Source organism: Protopterus annectens, chromosome 7.part0 (genome assembly GCF_019279795.1).
Source record: "Protopterus annectens isolate FY-2018-M chromosome 7.part0, PAN1.0, whole genome shotgun sequence".
Taxonomy (NCBI): domain Eukaryota; kingdom Metazoa; phylum Chordata; order Ceratodontiformes; family Protopteridae; genus Protopterus; species Protopterus annectens.
This window is the reverse complement of record NC_056739.1, coordinates 1048359015-1048380259: the sequence shown is the minus strand read 5'-3', so window position 1 is coordinate 1048380259 and position 21245 is coordinate 1048359015.

Sequence of the window (21245 nt, the reverse complement as noted above, 5' to 3'; positions counted from 1 at the left end):
TGGACTACATGAAAAGAGACATGGAGGAGTTCTCCGATCTTGTATCCCAGGCAGGTATGACCCTAACCCTGAGTAGCATCCTGCCATCACTCAGAATGATATCACAGTACAAGGACAAAATGATTGACTTCAACAATTGGCTAAGCTTCTGGTGTCATTCTAAGGGGATCCAGTATTTGTCTGCCTGGGACGACATGATTGACAGTCTACGATGCTTTGCCAGAGATGGCCTGCACCTGTCGCCCTTAGGATTCCGGATACTGGCTAAGACGCTTGCAACCCCTATAGTGCCTTTTTTAGGCAAGGTTCAAATGACAAATTCACCACCGTAACAGGTACAAGCAAGCAAAATCTGAGGGTAATGCTACTCAATGCTAGAAGTCTAAACCTCAAAATGCACTCACTCGAGGCACTCCTTAAAATGGAGAACATTGACATCTGTGCAGTGACAGAGACCTGGTTCAAAGCTCCAGAGAGCATCCCTGCATTACCAGGCTTCAATTCATACCACACCTTTTGGCCACCTAACCCAGAAAGAAGCACTAAAGGTGGAGGCATGTCCATATTCATTAAGGATATCCACACCTCCAGGCTAGTTGCACAGCATAATGCATCCGGGATTATCCAAGTGCAACTAACTCTGGGCAAGACCGCAATCCAAATTGTAGCTTGCTACAGACCCCCCACCATGCCCCAGGATTCACACTCCTCATTTCTTGATACAATGGAAAGTATTAGGGTACAACCCAACACCCTAATAATGGGCAATTTCAACTACCCCACCATTAACTGGGAAAACTACTCATGTACCAACTCTTTTGCTCAACGTTTTCTATAATTCATAAATTCCAACGCCTTGGATCAACTTATTCACACCCCCACCAGGGGCAGCAATATCCTAGACCTGGTCATTACCAACATGGGAAACCGGTGTTCCACACCAGAGGTCAATTCCTCGTTTGTCAGATCCGACCACAAGCTAATCAGCCTAGACATCCACATCCCACCCCCAGCCCAAATTAGGGAAACCATTGTAAAAAACTTCTCAAAAACCAACTTCACACTTCTTAGGACAGAAGTGGCAAACTTCATGACACCCATGCAGACGGACAATAGAGGTATGACTGCCGAATCCTACACAAATGTACTTTATAAGCACTTACACGAGTGTATGGATCATGCTATCCCTAATAGAACCAAGATGTTATCCTCTAAAAAAAGGAAGCCAATCTGGTGGACCTCTGCCATAAACAAACTCTACAACAGAAGAAAGAAACTGTTGCAAAAAAGTGTAAAATCCCATGACTGGAGGAACTCCCTGGTCAACCTCAGTAAGAAGCTGAGATCCCTCATAAAATACTCCAAAGCTAGTTATGAAAACAAAATTGCCACTGACTCTAAAGACAACCACAAAGCATTCTATAGCTATGTCAAGAATCTAAATGGGAACACTCAGATCTGCTCTGAGTTACAGCATAATGGCACTAAATATACAGAACCAACTGATATTGCCAACATCCTAGCAGATAGGTTCAGTGCTAACTTTACCCCCCTCTCACCTCCTAGAGGGCCCATCTCTATGCCTGAAGAATGCAAAGTTCCTATAATCACAGCTGCACAGGTAAAAAACACACACTCCAAAGCCAAGAACACAGCATCCATGGGAACTGACAATATCCCAGGCTGCGTTCTACATGAACTACAGAATGAACTGGCATCCTACCTAAGTACCGTGTTCAATCATAGCCTCACCTCAGGCTTTGTACCCACTAAATGGCGCACCGCGACAGTTATCCCACTCCACAAAGGGGGAGCCACAACGGACCCCGGAAACTACCGCCCCATTAGCCTGACGAGCCTGGTCTGCAAGGCCATGGAACGTATCATCATGGAACTCATAAACAAAGACACTGGTAATCTCCAAACTCTGGACCCTACACAGTTTGGATTTGTAAAAGGCAGATCATGTCTCCTAAACCTGATTGACTTCTTTGAAGCAGTCACCAAAGCCATAGATCAGGGTAAAATGGTTCACACAGCTTATCTAGATCTCGCCAAGGCTTTCGACACCACCCCCCACTCTGGAATTATAGATAAGCTCACTAAACTAGGTATAAATCCCTATGTCACCAGATGGGTTGCCAACTGGCTCATGGACAAACCCACACTGTGAAAGTAGCGGATTCGAAATCCGACATCAGACCAGTGACTAGTGGAGTACCACAGGGTTCAGCCCTGGGTCCTCTCCTGTTTGGTATCTACTTCTCTGAAGTGCAGGCCAACACAGAAGGTCTTTGGCTAACAAAGTTTGCAGATGACTGCAAACTAGGAGCATAATCGAAACTCCTAATGATGTGGACAAACTACAAAAGGGCCTCAATGTGACAGATACCTGGTGTCAAAGCCATGGCCTGAAGCTCAATGCCAAAAAGTGTATTGTCATCCCCTTAGGTAAAAACTCTGTACCCATGAACTACCACATAGCTGGTAGTCTACTTAATGCCGAAAATGCGATAAGAGACCTTGGGACACAGGTGGACAGTAGTCTCTCCTTTGATAATCACATCACCACAGTGGTCAGGAAATCCTTCTATGTGGCTCATCTCATCACAAAAGGATTCTCATCCAGAAAAAAAGAGGTCATTGTCCCCCTCTACTCATCACTCATTAGACCCATTATAGAGTACAATGCCCCTTTTGGTATGTACCTCACAAGACATCTACAACAACTGGAAAGACCACAGAAATACCTCACAAAGAGGACTACTGGCCTCAAACATATGCCCTATGCAGACCGTCTCAAAAAACTACAGCTTTACTCCATCGCATATCGCCTACTCAGGGGTGATCTCTGCCTAACATACAAAGCTATGTCAAACCCAGAGCTGTTGGACATGCTCCACTTAAAGAAATCCCAATACCTCCAAGCTACACGCTCTAGGGACCTTAACCTTGTCATCACAATAAACAGAACATGCTGGAGGGATAGATTCCTGTCCCAGAGACTTCCCACACTCTGGAACAGACTACCTATCTATGTCAAACAGAGCTCCTCATTAGCACTCTTCAAGAAAAATCTTGATGATTGGATGGGAAATGGGAAATTCACCCCGGGGATCACTTCTGTGGCTCTGCTCGACAGGGGCACAGGAAAATAATTTTCTTGGGTGGCGAAAGCCAGGGTACATTTTTTGGCTAGGCTTGTATGGGCCCTAGGGCCGATAGCCTAGTACCTACTTATGAACCTATGAACCTATATCATATCTTTTACTAAGATGTAACAATGCTTTCCATTCATATTTAGTCAAGTTATACTACACATTCCCTTTATGCAAGAAAAAACACTTGCAATTTAGTTTCCATGGCATAATTAATCATCATTGAAAACTGTTACATAACTTCATTTGAAAAAGATGGAACAAATTTGCTCTTACATAAGACAGTTGAGGTATCTAGCAAACAATAAGCATTTATATTATCTATTGAGTCAACAGAGAAATTACCTGAAAAAAATGCATCATTTTCATCATTCTCACTTTCAGATACATTCAAAGAAATAGCTTCACCCACTTTCTTCTTAGATTCATAAAAATCTACCAAATGTAACTTCCTTACAAGTTGAAAAAATTCAGTTTTTAAACAGTGCTTCCTAGGTAGATAAGTGGGCATAAATTTTAACCCATGCTGTAATACTGAAAACTCTGTCTTCGTAAGATCAATACCTGACAAAATAATAAGAAAACCCTTAGAGTCCTGAACAACAGTTTTTTTAATCACACTACAAACATTGTTAAAGTCAATATTTAGTTGTCTTACTGTTTGGTTTGAAATATTGTTCATCTTTGTTGCCATCAAAGCGTCTCCTTTTGCCGTTTTGATTTTGTTCATAATACTTCCCTGAACCATGAAAAGTATCCCTCAAATAATTTGGTTGCATTGGTGGTGGCAAAAGAGGATAACCGTTCTCCTCACTTTCTGATTCCGCTGTACTGTTCATTACCTCCGAAGATGCAAAAGAATCGTTGAGCTGCTTCTTCCATTTACCAGAAATGTTCTTGTGTCTTCCTCCATTCTCCTGATTGGTCAATTTTTTGAAAGCCTTTCCTGCATTGTAGTCACATAGATCATGCTCCAATTTATGGATCTTTCTTTTAATTATATCATTTGATGCCTCTTCAAGCTTACAGTTATAAGAGCAAAGCAACTGTTAGAAGCAAGAAGCCCCCAACTGGCTAGAAAGGGTGGAGAAAGAAGCAGTGATCTCTTCCCTGAGTTAATGCTGCTTAATGGTGTCTCTAACAAAATGCGTAACCACTCCTTTACACATGTATGAGCAGCAGCTACCCTTCTAACCTCAAAGTCCACTTCAATAGGGTCAGACGTATCAAAAGGATTGGTAGGGCTCTTAACAAATCTTAAGCCACAAGGGGTGACATCAATATCCAGATATCTCATTAGACCCAAAATGTTGCAATGTAGCGCATTTTCTTTATAGAGCAGTCTCTCTAATGACTCAACAGTACTATGAACATCAGAAAGAAATTGTATAGATTCCACTTTTCCTACTCCACTGAATGGATTATTCAACCTTTTATTTCTACCTTCTCCAAGTAATCTTTCCCAGGACATTACGGACTCCATGCTCACACTTCTGGAGGTACCTTCCATGGGGCAGTCCCTAAGTTGAACACCAATATGCTGGATGGCTTTGGAATCCAGGGAGCCATCACAGAAAATGCGTGGTAGTTTTGTAGACAGATCACTGGCCATGAATATCCAAAAAAAAACACACAAAAAGACCAAAGAAGCCAAGGGTATACAGGTACATCTAGGGTGGATGACATCAGCAGGCTTTGTAAAGTAGGGCACTGGGATGTGTACTGGGTGGTACACGCCTCAAAATGGTATAACCCACACCTCCATAGGATATGAATCTCACCCCAACACACACACACACACACACACACACACACACACACACACACACACACACACACACACACACACACACACAATATCACAGTTGCTAGTACTGAGATTAGACCCCCTACCTATCTAGTTGTGTATACTACAGTGTTACGCAGTTATCACATGTGCCACAGAGCTTATAGGATTTCACAGTGTCACAAGGTATGTCTAAGGTTATTACATCAAGAGCCCTTGTAAAGTATGGCAATGGGAAATGTACTGTGTGGGAAGGGCATCAAACTACATTACCCTACAAACATACACACTTACAAACACCTTCATACAAACACACACATTTGTAGAACCAACAAAGCATTCAGTTAACTTGATATTACCAACATTTTTGTTGTAAGAACGGTAATCCACAGACTCCTGAAATTATGAAACCACTCAAGTTAAAAACCACCAACAAATGCAACGGCACAGAATGTTGGCTTAAAAGATCTCCATTTAATAGTTGTTGAGTGCTTTCACCCACAAAAATGTGGGCTTCATCAGAACATCTCATTACAAATCTGTAACAGTTTAAATACTTCATTTTGACACCAAATCTCAATGATAGATACTATTTAAAGTGATAAGTGCACCAAAAATACATAACAGTATGCGTACTGTTACGTCCTAATACATATGTATATTATTATACAAAAAATACTTAAAATACTTTAAAATATTAAGTTCAAGCACAATTCATCACACAATATAAAAATATACTTTAAATATGCCCTTGAATTGCTCTCTTAGTAATTATTAACTACTCACTAGATTAAAATAATTATATATTGAACCCAGATCCTTATACAAAATCATCCAGTGCATCAAATGCTCCATTATTTCATGTGACTCATAAGCTATGTAAATAAAATACATATCACCAATGAACTTGTAATAAAAATTTACAATAAAAAACTATACAGTAACAAAATCTATACATAAAAAAGCATTACTATTGCCCAACTATACTTCTTTTTGCCGTTGGCAAAATTATATATCGGTGTATAGTGATTTAAAACACTGTTAGTGTATAAACTCCTTCCTTACTAGTAGAGGTTTGATTGGGCTGAGTGCTGTCCAAAAGGTACTTCTAAGGGCAATGACATCGGCAGGACTGCTAAAGTAGGTCACTGGGAAGTGTTGTGGGTGGGAAAGTTCTCAAAATACTTTGTTCTACAAACATACACACTTACAAACTCTTGTACATACACTTATACACACACACACACACACACACACACACAGACACACACACACCCACACACACCCACACACACACACATTTGCCAGACCTGAGAATAGAACCCCTGCCTATCTAGTAATTTATACTATAGTGTTAAGCAGTTATCACACACACTATATAGCTGAGAGGGCTGACAAGTGCACAAAGGTACTTCTAAGGTGAATGACATCAGCAGGACTGCTAAAGTAGGGCAGTGGGTGGGAAAGTCCTCAAAATACTTAATTCTACAAACATACAAACTCTAGCAAATACACTTATACATACATACATACACACACACACACACACACACACACACACACACACACTTACTTGCTGGACCTGGTAGTAGAACCCATGCCTATCTAGTTATTTGTACTACAGCATTACGCAGTTATTGCACACACTACAGAGCTTATAATGCTAACAAGTGCCCAAAGATGCTTCTAAGGTGAATGACATCAGCAGGACTGCTAAAGTTGGACAGTGGGATGTGTACTGGATGGGAAAGTCCTTAAAATACTTCAGCTGAAACACACACACATACACACACACACACACACACACACACACACACACACACACACACACACACACACACACACACACACACATACACACATTTGCCAGAACTAGGAGCAGAGTGCCTGCCTATCTAGTTATTTGTACTATACAGTTACATAGTTATTGCACATGCCACAGAGCTTATAGGACTGGGGCTGTTCAAAGGTACTTCTAAGGGGAATGACATCAGCAGGACTGCTAAACTAGGGTACTGGGAAGTGTTGTGGGTGGGAATGGCCTAAAACCATTTCACCTACAAACAAACACACACTCACTCTCAAGATGTACAGACCAATATACACATTCATGCCCAACAAGGCCAGTTGGTGTGGCTATAGCCAGTTGACTGATGACACTGTGTAAACAGTCCAGGAACTTGGTGATATACTGGCTGGGGATCTCTGGCTTGTGTGGTATCTTTCTTACCTGAGGAGTCATACCCTGGTGTGGCAATACCTCTCAACTGTACATATTTTGGCAGATTGTCCAGGTGTTTGCCTAGACATTTCGTCCAGTCTAAATAAACTTGTGTTTTTATGGCAAGTTAGTTGCATATAATTGAAGACTGATGTTACAAAATAATGACAGACATTACTATTTCAGACTACATAACCTTCAGACAATTCCCACTAATGCAAAACCCCTCATCTTACCAACTTTCTCAGTATTTAAGGGCAATAGTTACAACATGTTCCTATCATTGTGTCTTTTTCCCACTTTTATGTATGACCTTGTCCAGATGTCATGCTATCAGAGGTTGGTAGGTATGGGTGTGGGTACAGAGTGCATTCTACTGTGCAGGCATGTCCATTATATGTGTAGTATATTACACATAGCACTGTGACTTCCAGGTATGTCAGTGGTAGACAGTACAGGGTAATGTGGTGAACCACTGACAGACAGTTGTGTATAGGTTGATGGTTTGCTATGATGTTAGTAGGGTATTGGCCCTGAAGCTCTTATAACCCATGCAGATGAGAGTATAGCCCATGTTAGGACATGTCAGCACACAGAGCCCCTGTTCAACAGGGACACAAGTGGGACCACAGGACTGTCTTCTGTGGTTCCCATGCACTTATACAGGGAGCACATCACTAGGGGTATTGAGGCACTTGGCTTGCTGTTGACAAGGAGTGAATTCCACAGATGGGGGTGTGTGTGTGGTACACATATCTGTCACACCAACAAGCCATACTGATATTACAGCCTAGGTTGATGCTGTGCCTACAGGTTGATGGAGTGGGCCTTGAGTTCCAGATGTGGTACAGTCCCATCAAGGCAGGTTCTGGATTGTTTTGTATGCCAAGCAGGGGTCACCTCAGCATAGTTTGTATGGCATGGGGTAGAGAGACAGTGATGTTAGCCTATCTGTGTAGGTTAGGTGTTTGGGGATTGGGTTAAGGCCTCAATGTGTGCAAGACCCTTGTGTGTGGAGTCTACCTAGTCTGTGGTTTGTAGGTTTGTGGGGTTCTCATGTGATTTTGCCTCTGAGGTGTTCATTGTTTGGGTTTTGTTTGGTTGCAGACCTCCACTTACATGGGTGTGTGCTGTGTATTTGCAGGTGATGTTTACTGACCCCTTACACTGCATGGCACCTATGTTACTGCACATTCTGTTCTGGTGTACACATTCTCCATTTGTCTGGCCAGTGGTTCCACTTCCCATTACGTGTGTCTCTTTGTCCTTCTGTAGTCCAGTCACAGGCTTTGGCCACAGTGGCTGCTATGTATTTGTAATTCTGATGTGGGTGGGGTACATGCCATTACATCACACACAGGGTTGTGGACTTCACACCTCTGAGTGCACCTATTTAGCAGGTTTTCCATCATTGCACCACTCCATTTGTTGTGGTCCTTAGATGGTTTGTGTTGCTATATGTCATTATGAGGCTACATGTGGGCCTAGCTGTCATACTATCACATACTTGACATCTAATAAAAAATCCAAAATGAGAAACAGTCCACCAATAAGTAATACACAGACCAAATATCTGCTTCTCTGTGATGGATTCAAAGGCAAAACACAGAATTAAAGTGCAATTTAATATTCCTTCTTTATTTGGTTGAGCGCTTTCATCTAAACAAATGTAGATTTCATCAGAACTGTTGAAATCTACATTTGTTTAGATGAACCAATACCAAATAAGAATAAATAATTGCACGCTCTGTGTTTTGCCTTTGAATCCATCACAGAGAAGCAGATATTTGGTCTGTATACTTGACATCTACACAGGCCAAAATATGACAGTCAGACAAAGGCTCACACATGGGGACAGGGTGTTAGTCATGTTCTGCCAAACATAGACAGTTGAGAGACCAGTTTGGTAATTGTTGGTTTGCTCTTATGGGTTTGATGTCTGCTTCCCCACCATCTGCCATTGCTGTTTTGACATGACCCTTTCTTCTTTGGCAAATAGTTGGCAGGCAAATGTTAGGACAAGCAGAACAGATATACAAGGCATACTTGTGCTCCTTCTGTGACAACCTGTGTCATTCCAGGGGTATGGCTGTTGGCCACTGACATGTTATCAGTGCTGTCACAGAAAGGTGGCAGCCTTTTGTACACTGGCAGTACACTGACCTTCAGATACCTCAACCTCTAAGAGCCATATATCTGGACAAAGCCATAAGTGATTGAGGGATGGAAGCCTAAATGTCGGGACCATTTTTAAGTACTGGCCTTACAAACCTAGAAAGGTGATTCAAAAACAGGTTTTGCATTAGCATGCATGTTTCTATGGGTATGCAGTCTGACACTACAATCTGTCATTATTTTCTGACCTTAGTCTTGTGTGATTTGCCAATCAATTGCCAGGCAACCACTATTTCATGTTATACAGACCACAAATATGATGCAAACCTCCAGACATTGTGCACTAGGTCTGTACAGTTGAGAGATATGGTAGGCACTGTGTAGATTACTCCAAGCTGTGTACTGTCCATATGTGTGGCCCCCTGTCCATGACCTGTACAGCTTTCCAGCATTAACAGATATTGACATCTGGACAGTCTGTACATCTCCTATCATAGGTGTGGCTGACATGCATAATAGTTGGCATTGCAGTTCTCTGAACATGGCCCTGTCAAAGATGGCACTGTACCTAGGCCACTACAACACAACAACTAGGAGTAGGTGCTGGCCAAATCCTGGTAGTATTAACCACACATATACATAGCTCATTGATCCTTGCATATTGTGGACATGCAACAAGTTATCTTATGTATTGGGACAGCCCTGACAATGTGTGCTCTGCTGCTATTTCCCTGCAAACATACCTGTTGCTGCATTTCTATGGGGAAGATGGGGGGGGGACACACCTGTCAACAGCACACATTTGCACAAACTGTGCTACTATTTGCTTTACATTTTGGTTCCATTTAGCATACTATTATGCCCTGTCTTGGGGACTAGAGGCATATCACTAAAGACCACAGGTCAGATTGTAATGGCATACATTTGAGTTTCAGACTTCTTACCCTTCAGAGCCTTACTGCAACTGCAAGACTTGCTGTGCTATCACTGTGTAAGTCTGTAGGGGGTATTGCTTCATTGTCACCATTTGTGGGCCTTTGCCAGACATTTCTTTATGGTTTTCTACAGCTAACTTGCTGGGTGAGGCTGAAGGGTGAGTATGGAACCCCCACACTGACATCCATGCCTGTGACCTATGACCCCCCCAGTTTGTTGGCCCCCCACATATACTGCAGTGGGATTTGTCACCTTGGGTACTACTGCATAGTGTGGGGAGGCCAGTATTAGGCAAACATTTCCTGGTGTCCCAAATAGCTGTCAATTGTCTGCTGCTATCCCAGTAGGCCACCCCATTCCCTTGCATGCATGCAGCAATACCATAGATATGCTACCAGAACATACTAATACATTCATTTATTGTTAAGAAGACTGACTTACCTTGTGCCTGCAGCAGTTGTTTGGATGGTGCTTGAGGGCTGCCTATGTCGGATGCACGCAGTACACTGCCTATACATGGTAAGTTACAGGTAGTGTGATGTGTGTGTCATCCATTTTACTGTGTGTGCGAGTCACAGAGAGGTGTCAGTCCCTGAGTGCCTACAGTGTCAGTGTGTGTGCTATGCATTGCCTCTTTGTCAAGGCTGGGTACACCTCCATCTACCTACAGGAGCTGGCTCAGGGGGTTCCTCCTCCAAGTCCCCCTGTGCTTGTGGGGACCTTGGCAATGATGGGGGGCTGTGTGGCCCTTCCCCGTGCAGTTCCTGCTGCACACCTCTATCTGCCTACAGGAGCTGGCTCAATGGGTTCCTCCTCTGAGTCCCCCTGTGCCTGTGGGGACCTTGGCAATGGTGGGGGGCTGTGTGGCCCTTCCCAGTGTTATTCCTGCTGCAGCTGTTTCCACAAGATCATATTGTATAGCATGACACATACTATGAACATGTGTGCACATAGGTTCATAGGTTCATAAGTTCATACTAGGCTATATGCCCTGGGGCAATTATAAGCCTAGCCCAATTCTGTATGGATTACGCCACCCCTTGATTTGAGTATACTGTGCCCTTTTAAGGTTTAGTTTACTGTGCCTCTGTCTAATAGTGACACGGGAGTAATCCCTGGGACAAACCTACGATCCCCCATCCACTTATCGAGATTCTTCTTGAAGAGATTCAGTGAGGTGCTCTGCCTCACATGAACTGGAATTCTATTCCAGAGCGAAGGGAGCCTCTGGGTTATGAACCTGATCCTCCAGCAAGTTCTATTTATTTCTGTGCTGAGGTTCAAGTCCCTCGAGCGTGTGGCTCTAAGGGATTTAGATTTACTGAGGTGGAGCATGTCCATTAATTCTGGATTTGACATAGCTTTGTATGTCAGGCATAGATCGCCTCGAAGTAGGCGGTATGCAACTGAGTAGAGCTGGAGTTTTTTTAACCGAGCAGTATATGGCATCTCTTTGAGACTCTTGATCCTCTTGGTGAGAAACTTTTGGGGTCTTTCTAATTGCTGCAGGTGTCGGGTAAGGTACATCCCAAAAGGGGCATTGTATTCTATGATGGGCCTGATGAGGTATGAATAAAGGGGCATGATTACCTCTCTTGATCTAGATGTGAAACCCTTCGTGATGAGGTGGGCTATGTAGAGGGTCTTTCTAACCACTTTGGCAATGTGGTTTTCAAAGGAGAGATTGCTATCAACTTGGGTCCCTAGGTCCCTAATAACTTTCTCTGTACTTAATGGGTTTCCACCTATGTGGTAATTTGTGGGCACATTGTTTTTGACAAAGGGTATGACTATACATTTTTTGGCATTTAGCTTTAAACCATGGAGCTGGCACCAGTCATCTGTCTCTGTGAGAGCTTTTTGAAGGATGTTTGTGTCAGCTGGAGAGTTGATTATGGCGCCCAGTTTGCAGTCATCTGCGAACTTGGTGAGCCATAGTCCTCCCACGTTTGCCTGTACCTCGGAAAAGTATATAACTCTTTTCCATGTCAATGGCCACAGTTTTGGCCATTGGCATGCCCAATGATTATAATACATGCTTTACTTTGAGCTGTTATGCCTCCATTTTGATTTTTACAGAAATGTATTCGGCTAGTAGCCAAATACATTTCTGCAGCAGACACTATTCTGGCACAGATGCCTGCCTGCTTTCTGAATCACTAATTTACCTAATTTGCATGGTTTTCAACAGCAAATGAGGTAATTAGCATTATTCAGTGGTGTCCATGCTAGAATAGTGCTGGGAGGCTCGTGCAGGCTCCCAGCCTACTTTCTTAAATCTCACAGGCTGCGAACTCCATGTTCGGGCCATGCCACTATTCAGACATGGGATTTTATGTTGCTGAATTCTGGGGATATTCATCTGAAAAAGAGATTTCCAGAATAGGGGAATAGTGAAGAAAAGAATTTTAATTGACCAAGATTAACTGACAGGCAGGCACCAGTATTATTATTCCTACTGCCAGAGCACTGTAAGTCTTGATATGTATTTCCACCCACAGGCTTCATCTTTGGGCACAGTCTTATGAAGCTGTTTTCATTTGTAAAAAGTATGCTTATGGGCTCATTATTCTCCTTAACTTTCATTTTCAAATTGGTAGAGGCAGTTCAAAAGTGTATCTCAACCTATGTGATAATAAGCATTTCTGCTAGAGAAAAAAACTGTCATAATCTGATGATTAATCATGGAGATGAACAGGAACTACAAGAGTCTTGTTTCCATAGTCTCACTTTTTTCTTCATTTTTCCTTCCTTCCAAGTTTGTACAGCCATCTCTGTCAGGCTATTAGATGAAGCATAGAATGGTATAGTGGTCATATAATGAATTCCATTTCTTTTCATAAAATCTGCATACTTTACTGTATCAGACACTAGTATTTCTGGAATATCATGGATTCTAAAATATTGCCTTGTTTTTAATAGTTGCATGAAAATAGCTGAATTTTGTTTTACACATCCATTCACTTTGCATGAGAGCCTCTCAAGATAAACATTTTTCAATGAATGAATCAGCATTGTCCACATGAAGCCTAAACCATGGCATTTCAGATTATTAGAATGGGCATAGAGATACAGAGATGCATTTGTGATGACATACTGTAGATTTCACATTCATCAGACAAAGAAGTTATTCCACCTGTGTTGTCCATTTTCATTCTTCCTGAATCTGTGAGTTCAGATCTGAACCTCAGATCTGACCTGACTTGTTTGCATTTTTATAGGTTCGGATCCAACTCTCAAGCTCCTTCCTTACCCACAATGCCTCTGACCTCCAAATTACCTCAGATTGAGTTTACTGCAGTTGTATAAGCAAATACATAAAGCTATGGATAGAGAACTATCATAAGATAATCATTGCTATCATTGATAATATTAATATTGATAATCACATCGCCACAGTGGTCAGGAAATCCTTCTACATGGCTCATCTCATCACAAAAGGATTCTCATCCAGAAAAAAAGAGGTCATTGTTCCCCTCTACTCATCACTCATTAGACCCATTATAGAGTACAATACCCCTTTTGGTATGTACCTCACAAGACATCTACAACAACTGGAAAGACCACAGAAATACCTCACAAAGAGGATTACTGGCCTCAAACAGATGCCCTATGAAGACCGTCTCAAAAAATTATAGCTTTACTCCATCACATATCACCTACTCAGGGGCGATCTCTGCCTAACATACAAAGCTATGTCAAACCCAGAGCTGTTGGACATGCTCCACTTAAAGAAATCCCAATCCCTCTGAGCTACACGCTTTAGGGACCTAAACTTGTCTCCACAATAAACAGAACATGCTGGAGGGAAAGATTCCTGTCCCAGAGACTTCCCATACTCTGGAACAGACTACCTATCTATGGCAAACAGAGCTCCTCATTAGCACTCTTCAAGAAAAATCTTGATGATTGGATGGGAAATGGGAAATTCACCCCGGGGATCACTTCTGTGGCTCTGCTCGACAGGGGCACAGGAAAATAATTTTCTTGGGTGGCGAAAGCCAGGGTACAGTTTTTGGCTAGGCTTGTATGGGCCCTAGAGCTGATAGCCTAGTACCTACCTATGAACCTATAAGACAGAGAGTAGACAGAACGAGGAGCTGAAAAGGAAAGACTGTTCCTAGAACACCTCTGCAAATCTTCCCAAAAGGGACAAGGGGGTGGAGGGGGGAGGTTGAGGAAGAATGAAAATGAACAACACAGATGGAATGTTATGATAAGTACATAACTTCTTTATGTGATGTTGTCATTTTCATTCGTTCCTCAACCTATGGGACAGAGTCCCAGCTACAGCAGCCTCGGGTGGCCCTCATGGAAGGATATTCTAACGCATTGTAGAACCAAAAGCAGCCCTACTTCTAGACACAATATCCAGTTTGTAATGTGAAAAAATGGTGTGGGAGTTCGACCAGATAGCAGCCACACAAATGTCCTCTATCGAAACTCTGGACCAGAAGGCTTGAGATGTAGACATGGACCTAGTAGAATGATCTTTAATATGCCCAGGTAGAGGGATACCTTTACAAAAATATACATGACAAATGCAATGTGTGATCCATTTAGACAACGTGAGTTTGGACACTGGGCTTCTTTTTCTAACACTGGAGAAGGAGACAAACAGATGGTCAGGTTTTTTGAAAATATTTTGTTCTGTCCAAATTGAAATGTAGTTGTCTATGGACATCTAGCAGGTGAAGAGTGCATTCACCCTTGTTCTGGAAATTGGGAAGGAAAACTGGTAGGTTAATGACCTGATTGATATTGTTTTCAGAGGCAACTTAAGGCAAAAAAGAAGGCTTAGTAAGCAAGGTCACTCTGTCTTAATAAAAAAAAATCAAATAAGCTCATTACTTTTTTATACTCCACAGAATATCATATCTTTATTGATTTTCCCAGCACTAAAATTATCAAACCTTCTTGCCCTTCTTGCAGCTTTTGACATAGCTATTTCACTATAATATTCTAAGGAGACATCCTGATAAATTTCTTCCTTATTGATAAAGCCTTTGTTGTTTGTGCAGTCTTTCACCAATGTATTACTTGTTATTTAAATGCATTTTGTGTGTGTCATGCTCCAAACAAAATCTTGTATTTTGCTTTATTTATTTTCCTTTTGCTTTCCCTTATGGCATCTTATAAGTTCATAGCTTCATAGGTATGTGCTATGCTAGCTTCCCTTGTGGGCCATTTTAAGCCTAACCAATTTCCCTTTTGTTGCTTTAATTAACTTATCCAGTTTGGTGTTAAAATGGCCTTACAAATTCCATGTTTGATAATTATACAGTACCCCCAGCGAGAAGAACTGGGATCATACCATATATAATTTGGGGGTACCCATGCATGACATAAAGCATTTAGAAGCGGTCTCTGCTAATAGTAGTTCTCCTGGGTAGTTCCAGGGTAAATTTTGTATTACTTATCCACAGATCAAAGTTACACCTGAATATGGTCAGGGGGTGAGCTTTTAAATTATTTTGAGTGATCACTACTTTTTTCTGCTTTTATTTGTGAATTTCACTGTATTTTTTGTAAAAATCTTTCTCTTCCTCTCACTGTTACTGCTGTAAGGCTGTCTTGAAATTACCTTCAGCAAGGGCTTTTCCACTAGCCATTTAATTGGTTTGTGGTAGTATTGCACTTGTGGGTCTCTTCTACTGTATTTTTACATTTGGAGTTCTAAGTTTGTTTACCTTGTGGCACAAGGTGTTTGCTTGGTCTATATGAGTTGGTAAATATACAAAAGGACTCATAGTGTAGCAATTATACTAGCCAGAAGGCTCATTAGTTACTTTGTTTTTCTGTGCTGCTATAAATTTTGCTTGGGTTAACAGTATCTTTTACAGTGGCAACACCTAGACAGCAAATTTTCCCTGTAGAACAGTCCATAAAACTGTACCCTGTAAAGGAGCAATATAGAGCAAATACCCTGAGGGCTGACAAGTGTAAAGCAGCTAGTTTAACATCGAATGAAAATACCTACAGATTCAGTAGAATTCAATCTTGTGTAAACAACAAAGTTAGTAGAATTTAGTACCGTTTAGCATAATCTGCCCCAATAAAACACCCTTATTAGTCTGCATCAACAAATCACCCTTAATAGCCTCCTAACTCCAATACACCACTCCCTTGTAGCTCACCAATCAGAGGAGTGGACAGTGTGGATATACGATTTCTAAACTTCTCTGTAGCCAGCTTGGTAGATATGGACATCTTGAGACAATGTAGCAATTGTCTCATGTTTACTGAAAACCACTTAATCGTTAAAGAAGCAGACACAGTATGCCAACGGTTTACTTACACAATGACACTGCAGGCTAAACTCTTGTGTACAAGAGCATATGCAGTTGTCAAAACCATGTACACAATAACCACCTCACATAGCACACAACACACACATACACTAATGTGTGCTGAGGCACTTAAAAGCAATCTTCCTAAGCAACAAAGATCACCTAGACAGCCCGTTGTCAAAGCTATGCCTCAGCAAGCCTAAGGACACCCAGAAAAAACAACTAACACCACACATATTGTCACTCTCAGTGGAGCCCCAAACACTAAGCCCCTAAAACAACCAAACACACTTTCCACAATATTTGTTATAGGGGACTCCATTGTAAGTTATACTGATGCCCTTCTAACCTGGCTGAACAAGGAGAAGATAACTGTTAGTTGCTTATCTGGAGCCAGGATCTACAAACATCACTAACAAGCATACCTTTATGGTGGTCAAACAGGGTGATGTGCTGGAGTTCCTCCATGTGCAGATCACCACAGACAAAATCCCATACCATATCCTAGCCAGCTATAGGTAACCCTCTATGTCCAAAGAAGCTCACAATGCATACATGGACCTAGTGGAGACATTTAACATCCAACCTAACATTCTACTCATGGGAGACTTTAATTGCTCTACTATAGACTGGGAATTTTTCACAGGCTCAAATCTACAGGTACAGAGATTCCTGGACTTTGTAAATACAAACATCCTTGACTAAATTGTGAATATACCCACTAGAGGCACCAACATACTGCACCTTGTGCTCAAACATATGGGAGAATGCTGCAACCCCCCCCCCCAGTGTCTCCTCCTTCATGGTGAGGTCCGACCATAAAGCTGTCTCCTTCAAAATCAAAATTGATTCTATAATCCCATTAAAACCTGTAGCAGTTAGGAACTATACAAAGACAGATTACCTTTTATTAAGTGATGATTTGTCAAAATTCAGTGCCCCTACAAACCACTAGAACACAACAGCCTATGCTGAACTGCTCTCAGAAACTCTGTACAACCATGTCAATGGCTGCATAGAGGCTGCTGTATCTACCAGAAGTAAGCCCAGGACTAACACCAGAAACAAACTGATGTGGTGGCATCCCAAGTTAAGCAGGACATATGACAAAAGGAAAAAATATGGCACAAATCAGGAAGGGTGATTCCCCTAAAGATAAAAACTCTCTCATAAAACCAAATATGCAATTAAGAGGGATGAAAGGTGAAAGATAACCATAAGACCTTTTCCAGTTATGTCAGACACCTCAAGAGCAGTGCATAGGAATGTGCTGAACTAGTGGATAATGGTGCAAAAGTCACGAAGCCTGGCAATATAGCAAAGCTGTTAGTGTCTCAATTCATTTCCAACTTTACCCCCTCACTCCCAAACATCCAACAAACAATACTCTCAAACATAACTCCTCTAACTGTAACTATGCAGCATGTACTGGCTACACTCACTAAAGCCAAGAACACGGCCTCAATGTGCCCTGATAACATCCCAGGATGCCTTGAACAGTGTAAAATATGACTTATCAGCCCCCTGGAGTCATTATTTAATTATAGTCTTAAAACAGACTTTGTGCCACATGAGGACTGAGATGGTCATTCCTGTTCACAAGGGAGTACCTTCAACAGATATTGGAAACTATAGACCCATTACTTTGACTACTCTTATTTGCAAAGTCATGGAAAGAATTAGCATGGAAATTATCAGCAAGGACATAGGAGAACTCCAGACATTGGATCCATCCCAGTTTGGCTTTGTCAAAGGGAGGTCATGCTAACTGAGTTTGGTGGACTTCTTTGAAATGGTCACTAAGGCAATGGATGAAGGGAAAGTGGTGCATACTGCCTACCTAGAGAAAGCCAATGCATTTGATACAATATCTCATTCAGGCATTGTCAACAAACTTATGGAACTCCATATAAAACCCTTTCTAACATGCTGGATAGCTAGCTGGCTCACTGATAGGACCCAGGAAGTTAGAATCGGTGAGGCCTCCTTCACAAAGAGGCCAGTAACCAGTGCAGTCCTCCACGGTTCTATGCTAGGCCCTCTTTTCTTTGGCATCTACTTCTCAGATGTTAAAGCCAATGTCAAAGGCCTCTGGCTAACCAAGTTTGCAGATGATTGCAAACTGGGAGCAGTCACTGAATGCCCCCAAGATGAGAACAACCTTCAGGAACACAGACAAACTCTTGGTGACAAAGCCATGGCTTAAAACGCAGTGCCAAGAAATGCATTATAGTGCGTTTTAGGAAGTCTACTACCACAGGTAACTATGTCATCAATAAAACATGCCTAAAAGTTGATTCATTAGTCAGGGATCTGGGAACTCATGCAGATAGTAACCTGGCCTTCAATGAGCATGTCTCCAAGGTATAAGCAAGGGCATGACATCTAGGTCCAAAGAGGCCATCAGACCACTATACTCAGCCCTCATCAGACCCATCATAGAGTATAATGCCCCCTTTAGTATGTACATAACCAGAAACATGCAGCAACTGGAATGTCTACAAAGGTTCCTTACAAAAAGAATACATGGAGTAAACAGTGACCTATGATGATCATCTCAAAGCCCTGTCTCTTAATTTGGTATGATACAGAATTCTAAAGAGGTGATCTGTGCCTGGCATACAAGGCATCGCTGGACCCTGTTTAGATGAACCTTTTGCACAACTGCAAAACAAACAGCATCAGCACTACTAGATTAAAAGACCTAAATTTTCCTTGTGACAAATACAACATGTTGGGGAGACAGATAGATTTCTCAGAGAATTCCACTTCTCTGGAAAAGGCTCCCCATCCATGTGAAGGACAGTTTTTCCCTATCCCTGTTTTGCCACAGCTTGGACCAATGGATGGGTAATTGGAAATTCACCCCCGGTCTGGCACCCATGCCTTTGATGAACAGAGACAGTCAATAAATTACCCCCTATATAAACCAAATTTTTGGGTCACATTTGGGTTGCACAGCTAGGCTTATAAAGGCCCTAGTAGTTGTTATCCTGGTATACTATAAACCTATACCTTCAGCCTATATGTAGGTAATATCATTTACAATTCGCTCACTGCATTGCTGGGTTGTTTTTCTGAGATTAAGAACATGCCTTGTGATTGCCTTTGGCTTGGGTGGCTATTTTAGCCTCAAACTTGGTTTTAGTCGATTTTATTAAGGTTCTGAGTTGTTTGTTTATTTCAGTGTTGAGGGCACTATCATTCTGGGAATTACATTTCTTATCTCTAGTCAAAATTCTCTTCTTTATTTTGTAAATATTGTCGATATTATGGTTCCACCATGGGAGTTTATTTCTGGGTTTTGTGCTGTGCATGTTCCTAGTGGGTTCAGCTGAATCTCTATGCAGCCGCTTACATGCTGGAATAATGTGATGGTGGACATTTCCACATTTTCAGTAGACTTAACTGGGTTTGGTGGGGATTTGAAGCTTGCCAGTATACTACTGAGGAGTAAGTAGTTAGTCATAGGGAAATCAATTTTATTTCAAAGCAGACTGCTTCATGATCAGACCTAACAAGTGATGAAGATAAACAAGGGATGGTGCAAGATGACCCCATATTAGTAAGGACAAGATCCAAGATGTTGTTCCCCCAATGGGTATTCTAATTGTTCTAGGGCATTTGTTTCAACAAAGTCCAGGAACAGGTTCATAGGTAAGAAGAGGGAAATTGGCTAGACCATTTCAAGCCTAGCCTTTCCCTTTTTATGCTTGACTTAACTATTCCATTTGGTTAGAGACTGGCCTCATCCATCCCATAGTTGATGATTATATATTACCCCAATGACAATAACTGGGATCACACTATAGATAATTTGAAGGGACGCATGCATAAGATAAAGCATCTAGGAGATGCCTATATCCATTAGTACTACATGAGGCAGTCCTCAGGTAAATTTTCTGTTTCCCATCCATAGATCCAAGTTTCACTTGAATATGAACAGAAATGAACCTTGTTTTATGTGGAAAGGGTGCTTGCTCCACAACAGCTGTATCCTCTGCATGCTACACCTGTCCCTCCAAACCATTCTGTTGATGCTGCAGAAGAGGTTTAGATCCCTAGACAAATTATTTCTCATGCCATTTGACTTGCTGATATTCAATAAATCCATCAGCACTGGGTGAGAAGATGCCTTGTATGTTAGGCACAAGTCGTGTTTTAGCAATCTGTAGGATACTGAGTATAGTGACAGGACTTTGAGTTGGTCCATGCAGGACATGCTGTTTAGGCCTGTGACAAAGGAGGATACTGCCAGCCTAGCTATCTGGAATTTTGTAAATAATAATATGTCACTTGTGAATATCAACATGATTCATATAAGATGCTTGTGTTAGAAATGCATTAGAACTGTATGTCATGTATATATCAAAATAGGTTTGTACAGACGTGTGTTGAAAAATGTTTTTGCAAAGTGCTTCAAATGTATCTACAGTGTGCCCTACTGGAATAGAACAGAAATGTACATGTACTATTTTAGCTGTTTAAATGTATATATTTTAACAGTGGAAACTGGAACACAGGAGGTTAACTTCAATCCAGCAAAACTTCAGAGAAAATAGATGAAATTAAATTACATTATGGCAGCAAGGCAAAGGATGTCTATACTAGGGAGCTCTCTGTGCTGTCTTTAAGAAGAAATAATTACTAGGCTTGAGATGTGGAGGGAAGTAATTGTTTTATGACTTCCAGAATCTCCCAAAGATCTGAGGTATATGTATTTTCACAGGAAGATGCTA